Here is a 16170-nt window from a genome sequence, read left to right as displayed (position 1 = left end):
TGAGGTGGAACAGAAACCACAAAATAACTCAAGTTCATACATTTAAGATTTTATACATGCTCAAAGTAGCACTTCAGATCAGTGGGGAAAGATGATTTATTCAATAAACAGCACAAGGATAACTGGCTACGATGTTTTCTGGCGATTTGAGTGCCTATTCAGTTAAATGAAACACTTATCTAGTTCTTACTACATTAAAAGCTCTATGCTAAGCACAGGAAGTTAGAAAGATAAATAATGTGATCCCTACTCAAGATACTTATATTTGGCCAGGTGACGTGGCTCACACCTGTAATCACAGGACTTTGGGAGGCAAAGGTGGGTGGATCACCTGAGGTCAGGAGTTTGATACCAGCCTGACCAACATGGTAAAACCCTATCTCTAAACAACAACAACAACAACAACAACAACAAAAGATACTTATATTTTAGTGGACGGTATATATTTGTATACAAGCAAATATAATATAATACAAGGCAGGATATGATGAATCCAAATAAATATAGGAACACTAATTATGGGAATGACAAGTTATCAGTGAAGATGGTGAGGAGGTCACCCACTGAGTATCCAATTCATCCCAGACACTACGCCAAGGTTCTGGCCGTATTAATGGCCAGTGTCTGTCCAGTCTGGTCCTCTCAACACTTGTCTGTTATAGGGATCAAGGAGGAGTGGCTGAAGCCATAGTAACTGGCTGATTGACAATTTGAGGATCCTGGCTCCTAATCCTCTTTCATCTCAAAGTAACTAATGTGTCTCTGTAAAATGCTTCCTAGTTTAAGGCCTGATCCAATAAACACACCCAGAATTACCCAAACTTTTAATTCACTGTCTCAAATACAAAGAAATGATAAATGCTTCAGGTGATAGATACGCCATTTACCTTGATGTGATTATTATACATTGGATATTATGACTCAGAAAAGTTAAATGATTTCTGTAGTGGCAAACAGCTGGCAAGTCGTAGAATCAGGATTAAGCCCAGAATGTATGAGCACAAATTCAATGGATGGCCCAGCATGGTGGCTCATGCCTGTAATCCCAGCACTCTGGGAGGCCGAGGTAGGTGAGTCACCTGAAGTTGAGAGTTTGGGACCAACCTGACCAACATGGAGAAACCCCATCGCTACTAAAAATTCAAAAATTGGCCGGGCATGGTGGTGCATGCCTGTAATCCCAGGTACTCAGGAGGCTGAGGCAGGAGAATCGCTTGAACCTAGGAGGCAGAGGTTTTGGTGAGCCAAGACTGCACCATTGTACTCCAGCCTGGGCAACAAGAGTGAGACTTCGTCTCAAAAAAAAAAAAAAAAAAAAAAAAAATCAATAGAAGACAAAAACTCCATTTTCTGTAAATATACACTGGCTTTGAATAATCAAATCAGTAAAAAGTTCAAAATAATTAACATTAGACAGATATTTTTAAATCATTTTATTTTGTAATAATATTCATACACTACAACCTGTTGAACCAACAAAGCCAAAAAAAACCCAGTGATCTAATTCTAGTTCCCAAAGGTAACAAGAGTCTCCACTGGCAACAGTGAGGTCTTGCTATGTTGCCCGGGCAAGTCTAGAACTCCTGGGTTCAAGCAACATACTCACTTCAGCCTCCCAAAGTGCTGGGATTACAGGCATGAGCCATCACAACTGGCCAATTTTTTGAAAAGTCTGAAATTAAGTCAAAATTTTGAAAAAGTTACAGCAATTATGGCAATCTCAATTATAGGTAAATGGGTATCACATTAACTCCTTTACATTTTAAGTATTTCATTATTTCAAAATAAAAAATATCAAGCAGAGCAAATTGTTTATGAGAGGAAACCTCAGAAGAGATGAGACTGTCAGACGGTGGAAGACTTTCTTTCAGGAAACTGAAACCAGGTGCCCTCGGGTGGCTGCAGAGGGAGTCAGAGCTTAGCACCCCCTCTCCCCTGGAGCCTAGTGGCCACATGCAGATAACCAGCTGCCCAACTCTTCAGCTCTGACCTGGCATTGTATTTATCTATAACTGGAAGTTCTTCTCTGACAGGGTAGATTAATAAACATTAAAACACACCTAAAATTTGTCTATTGTTCGTGCAGGTAGTTCATTCGGCATTTGCAACACATTCATTGTAAACAAAGCATTGAATTAGACAGAGTAGATGAATAGAAAGATAAACAAGACCTGGCCAAATGTTGCCCAAAACCCATACATGATGGAGACAGGAAGGGTCCTGAGTGCTTGTGTGTCAATGGTGATAACTATTCATTTTCATTTTTTTTCTGCCGCATTTCATTTTCATACCAATTCTGGTTAGTGGGTTTCATTTATACTCATTTTACAGATGAGGAAGCCTAGAGACGTTAACTTGCCCAGAATTACTCAACTACTAAATAACAAAGCCAAGAGTATTACGTCTGAGGTATCAGGTCTGTCTGACTCGAGTTCGTGTTCTCTCCATATCGTGTTTTATAAATCACAAAAACATGAATACAGCAAAATTTCACTTACTCAACACTCCTGGGGATGAGTTATGCTGGACAGATGAGTAAGTGAAAGGCCATCCTCCAAGAAACATTGTTCAAAACCTTCCAAGGTTAGAGTAGAGAAGACTCCAGAAGCCTCTGCACAGTCTTTTCCTCCCTGCGGTTCTTTTTGCCTTTGGGCTTCTGGGACTTGAAACCCAGCACATTTGGTCTCTTGCAGACACATCCTCCCTGAAAGCTCCAGCAGAAGATGGCCAAAGACCCCTTTTGCTTTTTCTGCTTCCCCAAAGCACAAATGACAGACTGATAATTCAGAAATTATTTTAATACCTACAAAATGAGAACAAAATAGAAAATACTTAAAAGCAGTCAGGTTTTCAAAGCACAGCTTTCTGATACCAGATTGGGCACCCACCCAGTCCTGTATCTTAAAATGCTACCCCTTGGTTCTAGAGGTTGTGAGGGCTATGCAGGTCTGTTTCTCATTTGTCAGCATTTTGGTATCCCCTGGTCAAGGAGCTTTCAGTATTTACCTTGTCCATAGTTCTAGAAATGGGTCTAAAGATTCATTCTACTGCTACATGTAACCTCCCTGAATTTTAATTTTGTCATTTGCATAAAAAGGGAATAAAAATATCTAACTCATTAAGACCAAATGGGGAAACCATGTACATCCATCACACACAGTAAGCACTCCTGTTAGTTGCCCAAGTTCAAACAGCTGGTAAGAAAGAGCTGGGACTCCATCTAGCCGGATTGGCTCCAGAATCAGTTTTTCTAATCACCTCTGTGGTGAAAGTGCAGCCACCCACACCTGCACGCCACTCAGTTTGCCTTTCTAGTTCACCTCTATCCCAAACCAGGGCCCACAAGCTAATACCAGAGCCAGAACATAGAGAATTGAGCAAACAAAAAAGAGCCTACAAATGTATCCTTTCATATACAGAGGGTGTCGTTTATGACTAAAGACGCAGCTACTTTATAATCTTCTTGTACAGTTTGAATTCTTAAGAGTAGGCATATAATACTTCCATAAGCATTAAAAAATATATAAATACATTTTAGGATAAAAAATTACCAAGCATGGGAACTTTGGAAAGGAAGAAGGGATTGCATATAGGAGCTTTCATTTGATGTTTAATGTCAGTTAAACTGCATTAAAACAACTTACAGTAAATAGTATTTTCCTGTATCATTATGACAGTGGCTATGAATAAGAGTTAAGAGTAGACATGGGTTGAATTCCAGCAACACTACCTTGCTGTTTGAATTTGACCTAACTTCTCTGTGTTCTCACCTATAAATGGAAATAATAATACCTATCATATAGGGATATCATTAGGCTTAAGGCAGTATAATTAAGGTGCTTGGTATGGTGCCAGATTCATCACAAGCACTCAATATTTTTCTTTCCACAACATCACTTCTATGGCTGAAGAATATCCCATCTCACTCATGGGGATGTGCCATGATTCATTTACCCAGTCCCATACTGTTATTTATCATCTTCAATTTTATCAATAACATAGACAATAGTAAATTTTTTTCATACATTTCTCTTTATTTCTTTAGGGTGAAACTCTATTAAGTGAGATGCTAGATCAAAGGATATGAGCATTGTAAACTTTTGACACACATTATCTACCAAATATAGTTTTACCAAGTTAAACCTTCTCTATATTAAAGGTATTTATTCAACTCTTATCAATGCTGCATATTATTTTAAAGATCTATGCTAATTTTAAAGGCCAAAAAGCCCCCAAACAACTCATATTGTTATGAACACATTTATTAAACATCTCAGTTTCTTATGTTATAAAGCTCTTGGGCTCCTTAAAGTATCATTTGGTATAAAAATAGAAAAACAATTGGAGTACGCAAAATTTTTAATGTAGTATATTACAGAGGTGGCATCTCAAGTCATTTATGAAAGGATGAATTTTTCCAATGGTTTTCCTTTTTTTTTTGAGATGGAGTCTCATTCTGTTGCTCAGGCTGGAGTACAATGGCACGATCTTGGCTCACTGCAACATCCTCCTCCTGGGTTCAAGCTATTCTGCTGCCTCAGCTTCATAAGTAGCTGGGATTACAGGCACCCACCACCATGCCCAGCTAATTTTTGTATTTTTAGTAGAGACAGGGTTAAGCCAGGTTGGTTAGACTGGTTTCGAACTCCTCACCTCAGGTGATCCGCCCACCTCAACCTCCCAAAGAGCTAGGATTACAGGCGTGAGCCACCGTGCAGCCCTTTCCAATGGTTTTCAAAGAGCTCCCTGCAGCCTCCCATGAGGGGAAGTATGGGAATAGGGGTAGGGAGTGCTGGTTGGTTGGGATAACTCTCATTCTTCCCCATTTCAACTACATTAATCTGTTTTACATACTAAATTTACTGGTAAGCTTTGATCTGAAGGGTTCCATACCTGAAAACAAAAACAAAAACACATTTAATGCAAGGTTTGGAAATAATTGGCATTTTTCAGTCAACAGATACACAAAATGAGCTGAATCTCTTTTATATCATATGTAAAAATACATTTCAACTGGCTTAAAACATTAAATGGAAAAAAGGCCTACATAAATGAAAACATAAGGAAGCATTAACTGATCTTGGGGATAAAGAGGACCTTTTCCAACACACTGATAAAAGCAAAATCCATTAACAAGAGGCACTATTGTCTGTATTGATTTTTCCTAACGTGTGTACCTCTGATAGAGGTTCAAAATGGTTTCATAGCCATAGAAGTGTGGAAATGCTACATTTCAACAATCGTGCAGAGAGGACTGGGCATGGTGGCTCACGCCTGTAATCCTAGCACTTACGGAGGCTAAGGCAGGCAGATCACTTGACATCAAGTGTGTTCGAGACCAGCCTGGCCAACGTGGCAAAACTCCTCTCTCCAGCTTGGTGTGGTAGCAGATACCTGTAATTTCAGCTACTTGGGAGGCTGAGGTAGGAGAATTGCTTGAACCTGGGAAGTGGAGGTTGCAGTGAGCCAAGATTGCACCGCTGCACTCCAGCATGGGTGACAAGAGCAAGACTCCATCTCAAAATAAATAAATGAATAAATAAAAATAATAACAGTGCAGAGAGGGGGCTTAGGGCATTAACATCCAACTATTTCTTTCTTTCTTTCTTTCTTTTCTTTCTTTTTTAGAGTTTTGCTCTTGTTGCCCAGTCTGGAGTGCAATGGTGCAATCTCGGCTCACTTCAACCTCTGCCTCCCAGGTTCAAGCAATTCTCCTACTTCAGCCTCTTGAGCAGCTGGGATTACAGATATATGCCACCATGCCTGGCTAATTTTTTTGTATGTTCAGTAGCGATAGGGTTTCACCATGTTAGTCAGGCTGGTCTTGAACTCCTGACCTCAGGTGATCCACCCATCTCAGCCTGAGCCACCACGACTGGCCAACATCCAATTATTTCTATCAGCATTCGCAGATCACCACAAAATACACACTCGGTATCAAACAATGTGTAGGTGGACATTTTCTAGTGTTGTGTACCCCAAACAGACTCCTGACATTAAACCCTTTTTTCGCTAGACATTCTAGAACCATCACTGTTGCTCTCTGGAGAGTCACAATGTCCTTAGCATAAAAAGGCTCTGAGAAGACCTACAACGGAAAAAGAATAAAACCAATTTAGTCTGCATTTGACTACAGAACCTTTCCCTCGACATGATGCCTATTAATATCCATAGAATTCATGGCACATAACCTACCAAAAGCCAGGCCATGTGGAAATTAACGTTTAAACAGAAAAATGCTGTACCAGAGGTGTCCTTGTAAAGGATGTAGTCCATTTCTTGTGATTTTACTGATACTGAATTTGAGGCCCACTTTGATGTAATCTGCTGATACCTAGTGCTGATGCTTTAATTTAGTATATATACATATTTTCCTACAGTAAGCTGCTGCCCACCTACATAAAAATCCTTGCTTGCAGATTGCCTTAGACTTAAATTCTTATACATCACCACAAAGCACTTATATCTTAAAATAATATAAAAGGATTTATTTAAATGATCCAAAGGGTTTAAAAAGAAGTAACCAGGAGCGGTGACTCATGACTGCAATCCCAGCACTTTTGGAGGCTGAGGCAGATGGATCACCTAAGATCAGGAGTTTGAGACCAGCCTGACCAACATGGAGAAACTGTCTCTACTAAAAGACAGAGTACATGCCTGTAATCCCAGCTACTCGGGAGGCTGAGGCAGGAGAATCACTCGAACCCGGGAGGCAGGGGTTGCAGTAAGCTGAGATCTCACCATTGCACTCCAGCCTGGACAACAAGAGCGAAACTCTCTCTCAAAAAACAAAATAAAGAAGTATGCAGGCTTGTGCTTTTGCTCTTACCTATTAAAATGTCTTCTGCAACTACAGATGTAGAAAATATGTCATATACTTCTTATTCTGATTTTTATGTCATACAAAAGTAACTGAATTAGATTGTGTTTAGGAGACAGTTAAATCGATCAGAGAGAGGGATCAGGCACTTCTACAAAAACTCAAGATTGTTACTAGAATGAAGATATAACAAGTATTTCACTTAAGTAAATTCTTAAACTTTATATTCTTCCACCCTAAAAGCATCCTTCAGGTTCTAAATATAGGGAAAATAAAGAGGGGTAAGAGGCAAAGGTAATACAACTGCAGTGATAAGCATTCTCCTGCTTGAAGAATATTGATTGTTTGGTTTTGCCATTTAAAATTAATAGTAACTTGGCCAGGTGTGGTGGCTCACACCTGTCATCCTGGCAGTTTGGCAGTTTGGGAGGCTGAGGCAGGTGGATCACCTGAGGTCCGGAGTTCAAGACCAGCCTGGCCAATGTGGTGAAACCCCGTTACCAAAAAAAAAATAAAAATAAAAAATAAAATAAAATAGCCTGGTGTGGTGGCACGTGCCTGTAAGGCTGGGCAGCACCAGTGGATCACGCCTATAATCTCAGCACTTTGGGAGGCCAATGGGGGTGGATCACAAGATCAGGAGTTTGAGACCAGCCTTGCCAAGATGGTGAAACCCTGTCTCTACTAAAAATACAAAATTTAGCCAGGCGCAGTGGTGGGTGCCTGTAATCCCAGCTACTCTGGAGGCTAAGGCAGGAGAATTGCTTGAACCCAGGAGGCAGAGGTTGCAGCGAGCCGAGATTGCACCACTGCACTCTAGCCTGGGCAACAGCGCAAGATACTATCTCAAAATAAATAAAATAAAATAAGTAGTAACTTGAATTGTAAAGCATTAGGTTTATGAGCATTAAGATACAACTTCTAATCTATTTCTATATTAAATGTGTCTCTGTATGTTTCTTTTTATTTTAGAGACAGCATCTCTCCCTGTCACCCAGGCTGGAGCACAGTGGTACTATCATAGTTCACTGCAAGCCTCAAACTCCTAGGTTTAATAAGTCCTCCTGTCTCAACCTCCTGAGTAGCTAGTACTACAAGCGCATGCCAGTACAGCTGGCTAATTTAAAAAATTTTTAAATTTATTACTTGTAGAAATGGGGTTGACCAAGCTGGTCTTGAACTCCTGGCCTCAAGCAATTCTCCTGCCTAAATGTCCCAAAGTGCTGGGATTAGAGGCATGAGTCACTGCTCCCAGACCCTCTGTATGTTTAATAATGTCAATGCAAAAACACTTGTTTGTGCAAATACATTGCATTATTAACTTCCTGGTCTTCTGTTGCTAGTTTAAAATAATCAGATCTCAAATTTTAATAAAAATTCTGGTACTACAAAACCCTGGAAAGCCAGTTTTATTTGAATATCACTCAATAAATCTTTAGCAGAGTCTTATTCACTTTAAAATATGGTTAGCATTTGTTGAATATTTCAAATTTGAATTATATAGTATCTAATTTAATTATTGCTGGGAAACAAACAAAAAAAAATCCTCATTATTTACTATTTCATTTCTAGTGACTAAGTTGTTGCAAATATATGTATGTACGTGTGTGTTATGTGCAATTTCTATTTTTAATAGGAACGTGGCACTGACAGTTACAACACTGTGTTTGCCATGGGCTACTGTGTGATATGTGATGACTCAACTCTCCCACCTCTTTCCTCAAAATGATTGTGAAACCTTACACGTTTTGTCACAATGTTCTTTGGCTTTCGGCTGATAAAAACAAAATCCTAAATTTAGTGTGCAAAATCCTAAACTCAGTGTGAATTCAGGTACTCAAAACTTCATGTTTTAAGGTGCTCATATGAAAAATCACAAATAATATGACTTTGCTTTAGCATCAAAATGACAACACAAAATTTTTTAAACTGTAAAGAAGTGGTGGATTCTCCAAGCACTTATGCTTGAATATCTGGCTGAAACACACTGCCATAGATGATAGCCATTAATTCATTCAGCAATATTTACTGAGGCTATATATGCCTGGCACAGGGAATCAAACAATCAGCAAACTGCGTGCCCTCATGAAAAGCCTTACTTAAGAATCTAGTGGGGAATGAGGACAATAGACAAGTAATTATATAATTCCTGATGACTAGCGGTATAAAGAAAATGAGTGAGGGCCGGGGCCGGGTACGGTGGCTCACACCTGTAATGCCAGCACATTGGGAGGCTGGATCACTTGAGGTCAGGAATTTGAGACCAGTCTGACCAATATAGTGAAACCTGTCTCTATGAAAAATACAAAAATTATTGTTTCCTATGATCCATGTTAGAGGGAAAAAAAGAAAAATACAAAAATTAGCTGGGTCTGGTGGTAGGCTCCTGTAATCCTAGCCACTCAGGAGGTTGAGACAGAAGAATTGCTTGAACCTAGGAGAAAGAGGTTGAAGTGAGCCGAAATCGCGACACTGCACTCCACCCTGGGTGACAGAGTGAGACTCTGTCTCAAAAAATAAAATAAAATAAAATAAAATGAGTGGGATAGGGGAACAGAGAAAAAAGGATGGAGGTGTTGTTTTAGAGAGGTTGGTTAGAAAAAGCATCTCATTGGAACTGAGATTTGAGCTGACAACTACTTAAATTCTACCTGGGAGGAATTTTCCAGGCAGAAGAGCAAGTGCCAAGGTCCGATGTACTTGGAATGTCTGAGGACCGACAAGGAGGCCAGTGTGGCTGAAGCACACAAGCCACGCAAAAAACGTCAGAGAAGCCAGGGGCCAGATTACACGGGGTACTACATGTTGTAGTGATGACTTTGTTGGTCCTTAGGAAAGAAAAAGGATTGCAGGAGGCATGCTTCACACAGACTGAGGGTGGAACTACTAGCTCTGGAACTCAATTTTTTTTTTTTTTTTTTTTTAACTTTAAAAAATCAACTTTACTGGGCCGGGCAGGGTGGCTCACACCTGTAATCCTAGCACTTTGGGAGGCCAAGGAGAGCAGATCACCTGAGGTCTGGAGTTCAAGACCGGTCTGGCCAACATGGTGAAACCCGGTTGCTACTAAAAATACAAAAATTAGCTGCGCGTAGTGGTGTGCACCTGCAATCCCTGCTACTAGGGAGGCTGAGGCAGAACTGCTTGAACCCAGGAGGCAGAGACTGAGGTGAGCTGAGATCATACCACTACACTTCAGCCTGGGCAACAGAGTGAGACGCCATCTCAAAAAACAAAACAAAAAAATCCAAACAACAAAATCAACTTCCCTGAAGTATAATTTACACATACCAAAATGCATCCCTTTTAAGACTATAGTCTGATGAGCTTTGACAAATGTATAAATCCATATCACCACCACCATAATCGAGATAAAGACTATTTCCATCATCCCAAAAAGTTTCCTTGTTCCCCTTTGCAGTCAGTCCCCATCCTCTGACCCATACCAGAGCAAGGGACTCAACTAGGGTTTGGGGACTAATCCTCAGTTACAATAGCCACATTTTAAGAGCCTAACAACCACATGTGGCTAGTGGCTGTCATACTGAACAGCACAGGCATAGAACACTTTCATCACTGTAGAGGGTTCTATTCCATAGTTCCAAGATGGTAAAATTTGACCTTTATCACATGGAGTAGGCCCAGCAATCTGAAAGCTGAGTAAGGCATACAAGTGACATTACCTAGCTTTATGTTATTACTTGTGGTTATTACTTTTAACATCAAGTAATTCATAAAGTCCTGTGAGGGAACAGTTTTGTTCCATGCCTGGATCAAGGTGCTAAAGAGGGAGGAGCTTCCAGTGGGACAGCATAATGAGGGCAATGATCATTCTCGGGATGTTCACTACAAGGAAATTCTTCCTCCATTACTAAGTTCAATGGATCTCCTAATTTATTCAGGAAAATAGTCATTTCTGTTAAAACTCACAAGGCACAATTTTGTTATATACATCTTTAAGCCTTAAAATCTGAGTCTCATCATATGTATAATATGTTTTTGTTTTTGTTTTTGTTTTTTTGAGATGCAGTCTCAGTCATCCAGGCTGGAGTACAGTGGTGCGATCTCAGCTCACTGCAACCTCCGCCTCTTGGGTTCAAGCGATTCTCCTGCCTCAGCCTCCTGAGTAGCTGAGATTACAGGTGTATACTACCATGCCTGGCTAATTTTTGTATTTTTAGTAGAGATGGGTTTCACCATGTTGGTCAGGCTGGTCTTGGAACTCTTGACCTGGTGATCCACCTGCCTCAGCCTCCCAAATGCTGGGATTACAGGCGTGAGCTGCCCTACCCAGCCTATAATGGTTTTTTTTTAAGAGGGGGGATTATGAAGCAAATATGTTGAAAAATTAACATTTGTTAAATCTAGTAGTGAGTGTATGAGTGTTTTTTTATATTATTTTTATGTATATCTTTGAATGTTTCAAATATTTTAAGAGAAAAAGGTAGGCTTTCACTTAAAATGTTAAACAGGAGGCCAGTGTGGAGGTACATGCTAGAAGTTTCAGCTACTCAGGAGGCTGAGGTAGGAGGATAGCTTGAGCCCAGGAGTTCAAGTCCAGCCTAGGCAACATAAGAAGACCTTGTCTCTTAAAAAAAAAAAAAAAAAGAAACATAAAATTAAAAAAAAAAAGTTAAGAGATATTTAATATCAAGATGTGATTACACAATACAGGTGAAAAACAATATGCACAGAAGAATCAGTAGAGCAGAGTGGTTCTGGCACCAGGTTGCTTTGGTTTTATTTTACTTTTTTTTCTTTTTGTTTTTTTTTGTTTTGAGGCAGTGTCTCATTCTGTTGCCCAGACTGGAGGTCCGTGGCATGATCTTGGCTCATTGCAACCTTCATCTACCACATTCAAGCAATTCTCCTGCCTCAGCCTCCCAAGTAGCTGGGACTACAGGCACACACCACACCCAGCTGAGTTTTGTACTTTTAGCAGAGACAGGGTTTCACCATGTTGGCTAGGCTGGTATCGAACTCCTGGCCTTAAGTGATCAACCTGTCTTGGCCTCCGAAAGTGCTGAGATTACAGGTATGAGCCCGGCCCTGCTTTGGTTTTAAACCTAATTATGTCACTCACTAGCAATGAGACACTTATCTTTCTGTGCCTCAAGTTCTTCATCTGAAAAATAAGAATGCTAATAACAGCACCTGCTTCATAAGGATATTATAAGTTATGGATTAAATAAATATTACATGTAAAGACTCTGGTGCACAATAGATGTTAAAAAGGTGTTAACCGCTATTATTACATAATTTTGGTTTCTTAGTGCCCTACAAGTTTGGTAAGCAGTGATTCTCAAAGTGTGATCCTTGCAAGAACTGGAAATATCTGCAACCAGAGAACTTGCTAGAGATGTAATTCTCAGGCTTCACCTCAGACACACTCAATCTAGGATGGAGCCCAGCAATCTGTGTTTTAGCAAGCCTTCCATTTAACTGTGATGTGCAATAAAGCTTGAGGACTACTGTGTGAAGGAACAATTTGTAGCTCTGTGCTTGTTAACTTGTCTCAAGGGGTCCTGGTGTAAGACCTTAAAGAGTGAAGTACAGGCCCCTGCTCAAAGACGTTCACATTAAAAAATAGAAGTTAAACTGCTGTTGACCCAACAAAACTACATCCAGCCAAGTTTGGCCACCAGCCACCAGTTTCTTGCACTCATTTCTTGGCTAATTCTCTCTCTCAAATCAGTAAGCAGCTGTGATGTAGTGGAAAGAGTGAGTGCTAAACAAGGAAAGCCTTGATTTGAAGCCCAGCTCTGTTTCCTAGAGTTAAATTTTATCCATATGATAGGACAATAGTATCTCACAGGAGTGGTTTTTTTTTTTTTTTCCTTTTTTTTTTTTTTGAGACAGAGTCTCACTCTGTGGCCTCGGCTGGAGTGCAATGGTGCAATCTCGGCTCACTGCAACCTCCACCTCCTGGGTTCAAGCAATTCTCCTGCCTCGGCCTCCTGAGTAGGCACATGTCACCATGCCCGGCTAATTTTTTGTATTTTTAGTAGAGATGGGGTTTCATGGTGTTAGCCAGGATGGTCTTGATCTCCTGACCTCGTGATCTGTCCGCCTCAGCCTCCAAAAGTGCTGGGATTACAGGTGTGAGCCACTGCACCCGGATGAGGAGGTTTTAAAATTAGGATGATATACTAAAAACACTGCCCTATAATAAATCCTCAATTAAATTTTCATAGCATTTGTGATATCTGTTCCTGTATTATTTTGAATAATTACATGCTTTATTCAACTTATATTTATGAACAGTTTAGTTTAGCCTCTCTCTTCTATTAGACTCTAAGCTCCTCTGAGACAGAGATAAAATTTTGCATCCCTTTAAGTTCTTATAATACCTACTTTAATAATTAGTCCCTCCCAAATCTACCTTGAGCTTCAATCAAAGCTTGTGATTGGAAGTCTGACTGTATGTGGTATGAGTCTGGAAGAACATAGTCAATTCTTAGGAAAGACGTATAGTTTACATAAGCAGATATATGGCCGACTTACAAGAATCCTCAAAGTTATGATTCCCTTCCTAATATATATGTAAAAGATAAAAGATCAAGAACAATGATGGGTGCTAGTAAAGGTGGATGACTTCTGCATTTATATTTACCATGTTCATTAAAAGCAATAAAGGTAGTTTAAAAGTGCCATACTAGAAACTATGAAAAAGATGAATTTCAATTTTAACTGAATGTTGGCAATTTAGATACTAGTGATGCTGGTGTGATGGTGGTCGAAGAGATGTGTATCAGCACAGCTAATGTCAGGGGCCCAGCTTATTCTTTTCACCTGGAATACTAAAAACAAGAACTATTATCTACCCTACAAAAATCATGTGAAAGTTAATTAGGCAGTTAAGTTAATCTTCATTAGGCAAGATCATGGAATTTGGAGGGAGAAGAGGAAGCCTGTGGATCTTACATAAGCAGGTGAGAGGGTTTCTACACTCCTAAGGTCTCATAAGAAACAGTATGTCGTATTTTTGACCTAACAATTTTTTTTCTTTGTAGGTACCCAGCCATCTAAGCACTAGTAACAAAGAATTAATTCACATATTAAACTTGGCATGATTAATTTTATTGCCCCTTTATCTTAGCTTTCTTACTTTCTGAACTTTAAGTGCATCTACGAACTTATTAAATAACTGACTTTCAGGTTAAATGACCTAGACAAGCCAGAAAAAGGCTTCTCATTTATTCAGTGAGGTGGGAAGTGATTATTTTGTCAACGTACGATTCAGAATGGCATATTCAAATACGATTTTAAAAATCTACTTCACTATTTACATGTATCATCAATAAGAAAAATTTGGCTTGGTAATATTAAGATATAAAAGTACATGACAGTGTTAGAATTGCAGACTGTTGTCATTTCATGTGCTACAGAGCTTTAGTAATTCAGTTCTTTGGATTCTGTACGATAAAAAGTTTCACTGCAGGTGTAACCTTTTAGTCACAGCATAAAATAATCTCCACTCAAGATATCCAATTTTTCTACTTATAAGCATTCAATTAATTAAAAAATCAGTGGCAAAACCAATCTGTGTAGTTACCAACAAACTTGTCAGAATAAACAACTTTTCCTGCATGAATTCTTTGAGAAAAACTTTACTGAAAAATATCCCCTCCAAGATGGGAAAAATCACCTCTCTTGTAATTACAGTCCATTATGGAGGTAAAATTGACAAGAAAATGACATTTGAAGGATTTCTCTTTCAAACACTTAATTTCTTTTAAAAAAATTGTAAACAATTATTAGGTGCAAATCAAAGCTAATACCCTTTATTAGCCTCTATTTTTTTAATGCATTTCAAAGCATCAAATTCTATATAAACACACACACACACACACACACACACACACACACACCCCTAATCAGAAGGTTTCCTGGGCGGCTACAGAAGACTCAAAAATGATCTCCTGGACTTCACTAATGTTTCTACTTTGTGCCAAATGTTTCAGAAATTTTGAGGTAGTCCACTTACCTAAGGTGATATTAAGCTTCTAGAAAGCAAGAATTTCCGGAATAAGTGAAAGGGGATGAATGTACAAAAATAATATCAGCTTTCAATTAACATACGAATTTTGGTCTGTATGAAGAGGCAGTTTCTTAAACAAGTGACAAAAGAATAAAGCTGTTGCCTCTTTAACCGTAAACATCCCTGCATTCCTAAGAGAAGACTCTAAGCTAAAACCTAGCAAAAGATCTGAGCCTAACATTTTGGGGTTTTTTGGTAGGAAGCAGGGTCAAAATCACTCTCTAGGTTTGAGATTGGGATCCAGCATACACTGGTGACTTGACCTTGGGCAAGTCACTTAATTCCTTTTAGTCGCCGTTTCCTTAATTGTAAATGAAGTCAACACCACCTGGTAAAGGTATTATAGGACTGATGTGAGGATGAGACGACATTTGTGAACATATTATTAAATATGTAAACTATAAAGCAATAGTAAGCAAATGCTAGTTACTATTCTATGTAATAGGGGCCTAACCTTTCTTGCCTACGTCCTTATCTGTAAAAAGAGGGCAGATCGAGGTCTGAATGCCTATCCAGTCCCTTATCAGCTGCGTGAACTTGGGCAAGTCATTTCCTTTCCGTGTTTGTTTCTTAAGGTTATTTTGAAGATCAAATATATCTTCTTACATAAATACTGTCCAGACTCATATTAAGAATTTAACAAATGATAGCGCTTATTACTCTCTAGGGGGGTAGGGCAGTAAAGAGCAAATGAAATTAAGCTTCGTTAAGAGGCTTTGTATATCCACATAAAACTCTTCAGACATCCAAGGTACCATTATTTGTACTGTCAACTGCCAAGACATGCAGGAAACTAAAAATCAAATGGCGCCTCAGCGACTCGCACTAAAGAGGGAGAGAAGGCAGAACTTCCTAGAATCAACTATTTTTTCCCCTTACGGCCTCCAGCCTAGATTAGACCATTTATTCAATTTCCCAGCCCACAGTATCCCTGGACGTTTATTTACTGTACCTTTTTCACTGAGAGCCTTTCCACTCCCCTCCCCTTCTATAGTCGTGAACTTCAGACCCTTTGCTTCGACTCCCACTGCCTTTAACTCTGCTTTTATCAAGCTTCCCTGAAGCCTCCCCGCCGCCTAAGGAGAAAGTGCAGCAGGACGTACCGCAGGGCATCCTAGGAAATGTGGTCTCTCAGACTCTTCGGCTTGAGCTGCAGAGTGGGGAAGACGACGAAGAAGATCCAGGTAAAACTACAACTACCGGCAGGCAACGCGAAGCACCATCTTTCTTTCGCCCCTTTTCCTGTTGCCGTCCTCTTCCTCCTCCTCTCCAGCGCTGAACTACTTGGCCTCACGGTACTTGTAGTTCT

The 16170-nt window shown here is 39.6% G+C and overlaps 1 pseudogene; it reads right to left on the bottom strand.

The window, feature by feature from the left end:
* Nucleotides 1-1418: 1418 nt before the first annotated feature.
* On the bottom strand, nucleotides 1419-15955 carry LOC141581432 (putative uncharacterized protein C8orf44; annotated as a pseudogene).
* Nucleotides 15956-16170: the final 215 nt, after the last annotated feature.

Source organism: Saimiri boliviensis, chromosome 15 (genome assembly GCF_048565385.1).
Source record: "Saimiri boliviensis isolate mSaiBol1 chromosome 15, mSaiBol1.pri, whole genome shotgun sequence".
NCBI classification, from domain to species: Eukaryota; Metazoa; Chordata; class Mammalia; order Primates; family Cebidae; genus Saimiri; species Saimiri boliviensis.
This window is presented reverse-complemented; position numbering and strand designations above follow the sequence as displayed.